Source organism: Panthera pardus, unplaced genomic scaffold, assembly GCF_024362965.1.
Source record: "Panthera pardus isolate Hobbes unplaced genomic scaffold, ASM2436296v1 HiC_scaffold_21, whole genome shotgun sequence".
NCBI classification, from domain to species: domain Eukaryota; kingdom Metazoa; phylum Chordata; class Mammalia; order Carnivora; family Felidae; genus Panthera; species Panthera pardus.
The window spans coordinates 39,293,566-39,298,813 of NW_026526777.1; positions in this window are offsets into that span (position 1 = coordinate 39,293,566).

A 5,248-nucleotide genomic window follows, 5' to 3' on the forward strand; every position below is an offset into this window, starting at 1 on the left:
TCTAATTACGGGCATACCCTCGAGATGGTGTGGATTTGGTTCTAGAGCACTGCAATGAAGTGAATGTCACAATGAGACAAGTCAAATGAATCTTTGCATTAAAAAGCACATATGAAAGTTATGTTTACACTATACCATAGTCTATTAAGTGTGTAATAGCATTACGTCAAAAAACAATACACAGGGGCGCCTGGGTGGCTCAGTCAGTTAAGCGTCCGACTTCAGCTCAGGTCACCATCTCGCAGTTGGTGAGTTCGAGCCCCGTGTCGGGCTCTGGGCTAATGGCTCAGAGCCTGGAGCCTGCTTCCGATTCTGTGTCTCCCTCTCTCTCTGCCCCTCCCCCATTTACGCTGTCTCTCTCTGTCCCAAAAATAAATAAATGTTAAATAAACATTAAAAAAAAATTTGTAAAAAAAAAAAAAAACAATACACAGCCTTAATTTAGGGGCACATGGTCACTCAGTCAGTTAAGCGTCTGACTTGGGCTCAGGTCATGATCTCACGGTTTGTGGGTTTCAGCCCCACATCGGGCTCTGTGTTGACAGCTCACAGCCTGGACCCTGCCTCGGATTCTGTGTCTCCCTCTCTCTCTCTGCCTCTCCCTCGCTCACACTCTTTCTCTGTCTCTTTCCCAAAAATAAACATTTTAAAAAATGTAAAAAAAAAAAAAATGCACACCTTCATTTAAAAATATTTTATTGCTAAAAAATGCTAACCATCCTCTGAACTTTCAATGAGTCATAGTCTTTTTGCTGGTGGAGGGTCTTGCCTCAATGCTGACGGCTGCTGACTAGTCAGGGTGCAGGTTGCTGAAGGCTGGGATGGCTGTGGCCATTTCTTAAAATAAGACAACAGTGAAGTTTGCTGCACCCACTGACTCTTCCTTTCACGCACAATGTGTCTGTAGTATGGGATGCTGTTTGATAGGATTTTACCCACAGGAGAATTTCTTTCAAATTGAAACCCATCCTCTCAAACTCTGCTACTGTTTAACAACTAAGTTGGTGTAATATTCTAAACCCTGGGTTGTCATGTCAACAATCTTCACAGCATCTTCACTGGGAGGAGATTCCATCTCAAGAAACCACTTTCTTTGTTCCTCCATAAGAAGCAGCCCCTCATCCATTCAAGTTTTACACAAGATTGTAGCAATTCAGTCACATCTTCAGGCTCCACTTTTTGTTCTAATTCTCTTGCTGTTTCCATCACATCTGCAGTGACTTTGTCCACGGAAGCCCCGAACCCCTCAGAGTCATCCATGAGGGTTGGAATCAACTTCTTCCAAACTCCCGTTCGTGGTGATATTTGGACTTCTTCCAATGAATCATGAATGTTCTCAATGACATCTAGAATGGTAAACCCTTTCTGGAAGGTTTTTAATTTACTTTGCCCAGATCCAACAAAGGAATCACGATCTATGGCAGCAGCAGCCTTCAAAATAAGTTTCTTACATAATAAGACTTGAAAGTCAAAATGATTCCTTGATCCATGGGCTGTAGAAAGAATGCTATATTAGTAGGCAAGAAAACAACATTAATCTCATTGTACATCTCCATCAGAGCTCTTAAGGGAGCAGGTACATTGTCAGTGAGCAGTAATCTTTTGAAAGGAATCTTTTTTTTTTTTTTTAAGCAGTAGTTCTCAACAGTGGACTTAAAATATTCAGTGAACCATATTGCAAACAGATGTGCTGTCATACAGACTTTGTGGTTCCCTTTCTAGAGTATAGGCAGAGTAGTTTCAGCACCATTCTTAAGGTTCTTAGGGTTCCCACATGGTAAATTAGCATTGACTTTAAGAGAAAGTCACCAGCTACCTGAGCCCCTAACAAGAGAGCCTATATGTTGAAGCTCTGAAGCCAGACATTGACTTCTCCTCTCTAGCTATGAAAGTCCCAAGATGGCATCTTCTTCCAAGAGGAGGCTGTTTGATCTACACTGCAAATCTGTTGCTTAGCGTCTCCACCTTCATGACTTATCTCGGCTACATCTTCTGGAGAACTTTCTATAGCTTCCACATCAGCACTTGCTGCTCTGTGTTGCACTTTTAATAAGTTATGGAGACGGCTTTTGTCTTTCCACCTCATGAACCAACCTCCGCTAGCTTCCAACTTTTCTTGTGCAGTTTCCTCACCTCTCTGAGCCTGCATAGAATCGAAGCAAGTGAGGATGTTGCTCTGGATTACGCTTTGGCTTAAGAGAGGGTTGTGGCTGGTTTGATCTCCTATCCAAACCACTCAGACTTTCTCCATATCAGCAACACGGCTGCTTCCCTTTCTTTTCATTCATGTGTTCACTGGAGCAGCGCTTCTCATTTCCTCCAAGAACTTGTCCTTTGCATTCATGACTTGGGTAACTGTTTGGTGCAAGAGCCCTGCCTCTCAGCCTATAAGCTGTTGACATGCCTTCTTCACTGAGCTGACTCATTTCTAGGTTTTGATTTCAAGTGAGAGACACGTGACCCTTCCTTTCACTTGAACACTTAGAGACGACTGTAAGGTTACTAACTGGCCCAATCTCGATATTGTCTTGTCTCAGAGAATAGAGAGCTCAGAGGAGAGGGAGAGATACGGGGGGATTGGCCAGTTGATGGAACGCTCAGGACACACACAACATTTATTAAGTTATGGAAGCATGGTTTGCGGCCTCCCCAAAACAGTTACAGTAGGAACATCTAAGATCACCGAGCACAGGTCACCATAGCAAAGATAGTAACAAGGAAAAAGTTTGAAATGTTGCAAGAATTACCAAAGTGTAACACGGAGACACGAAGTGAGTGAATGTGGTCGGAAACCAGTGCTGACAGCCTTGCTTAACGCAAGTTTGCCACAAACCTTCAGTTTGTAAAAAAATGCAGTATCTGGGAAGCACAATATAGAGGAGAATCATAAAATATGCCTGTATTAAGGAGAAAAGCTAAATACAAACTTCAGCCGTGGCTTAAATTGACTTAGAAACTCATTTCATTAGAGAGATTTGTTAAAAAGCAATATTTAGGAGAAGATTCATTTCTTTAACCTTATTCTGTTTTGTATAGGAAATGTGGCACCAATTGTTACTGAATAGCTTCTCCTGGCTCAAGAGGGTGCATGCTTGGTGGGATGCTTTACATTACTCTCAGGGAATGCAACAACAGATTAGGTTAACCATATGAAATTGCTGATATGCAACTGTTTTTGACCTACAAAAACAGCAGTTTCATACGGTTCAACTTAATAGAATGCTGTTTGTTAAAGAGCGGAAAAGTTGCCCATGAAACTAACCCTTGTGGACTTTCCTCATTTCCTTAGACACTATAGAAGGTCAAATTCAAGATTCCTATAGAGAAAGCACAAACTGAAATTAACAAAAATTACCTAATGAGTGTAAATATTGCAGACCTAGAGATACTCTCTACCCAGCTTTGTTGCTGGTAAATATAAAGCCCCTGTTGTAGAGTTGACTGCCTCTATTTGTGGAAAGCCAGTAAGAATCCCGGGGCACCTGGGTGGTTTAGTTGGTTAAGTGTCCGACTCTTGATCTCGGCTCAGGTCATGCGGGATCAAGCCCCGCATCAGGCTTTGCCTGCTTGGGATTCTTTCTCCCTTCTTCTCTCTCTGCCCCTTCCTTGCTCAACCTCTCCCTCTCTCAAAATACATAAATAAAACATTTTTAAAAAGAATAAAAAAAAAAAGAAGACTAGGTGAGTGTGGCTCCTGTGTGTGAGGTGATAAATACAGCCACACACAGCTATACCCAGAGCTGTCTCCTTAACAAATTTGAAGTCTAGTCTCACTGACTTTGCACAAAAATTTCTGGAATCACCACTTAGCAGCTTTGCCAAAGATAGTTCATGAAAACCCTATGCAGTTCAATTTAAAAATTTTTAAAGGATTTGAATAGCTTACAAGCAAAAGTGATCATGTCTTTGTATACACACTGCAGGTAAGCCACGGCCAAAACAGTGAGATCTGGAAAACACCTATAGTGGCCCTTTCTCAGTAGCTGAAATTCCCGTCATTCAGCACTCCTTAATTAACACTTGAAGGGCTTAATAAAATTTCAGGTATGCCATATGGGAGAGACAGCACATAAATTCATTCATTCATTTGTTTGTTTATTCATTATTGATTTCCTTACTTGTTTACTTATTTATTTTGACTGTTTTTATTTTCTTATTCTTTTGTAAAGTTCTTTTTAAATTTTTTTTTAACGTTTATTTATTTTTGAGACAGAGAGAGAGCATGAACGGGGGAGGGGCAGAGAGAGAGGGAGACACAGAATTGGAAGCAGGCTCCAGGCTCTGAGCCATCAGCCCGGAGCCCGACGCGGGGCTCGAACTCATGGACCGCGAGATCATGACCTGAGCTGAAGTCGGACGCTTAACCGACTGAGCCACCCAGGCGCCCGTGTAAAGTTCTTATTTTAATTCTAGTTAGCTAACATTTGGTGTTATATTAGTTTCAGGTGTACAATATAGCCATTCAACACTTTCATACACCACCCTGAATGGCACATAAATCTATAGCCAGACATATATTTATACCTTAGTATGAGCTGTTTACTATATCAGCTATTTTGATAATCTGGTACGATAGCACACAATACAGTGAGGGGTAAGGAGGCAGCAAGTGTAAAGGTCTTTATCACAGGACAAGTTTAATTCGTGTGTGACCACAGAGTGCCTATGTCAATGGGGTGAAGGCAGAAGGCCAAAGGCGTGGTATTCCAAAATAGTGGAGGCTCAACAAAAATTTTCCCACGTCGTAATTTTCAGGAAGTTCTACTCTTTCTGAAAAATTTTTTAATGTTTATTTATTTTTGAGAGAGAGAGAGAGCAGGGGAAGGGCAGAGAGAAAGGGAGACACAGAATCCAAAGCAGGCTCCAGGCTCTGAGCTGTCAGCACAGAGCCTGACTCGGGGCTCAAACTCATGAGCCGCGAGATCATGACCTGAGATGAAGTCGGACACGTAACCAACTGAGCCACCCAGGCGCCCCTCTACTCTCTCCTATAGAGCGGGACGCCTGCCTTATAAAAGCAGTGTATTTCTGAGAGATGAATCTTCTGAGACATTTTGATATAGTGTGGCTGGTATATGGTAAAGGCTCCATGATAATTACTAATCAAAAAATTCCTGGGGCACGCTGGCACCCCCACACAAAGTGAACGCCTGCAAACCCCTCCCCAGATAAGGATCCAGGGTCCCAGGTTATTCTTGGCCTTAAAGTGACTTTTCTGGTGACACTTTTGGAGTTAGGTTTGCGAAGG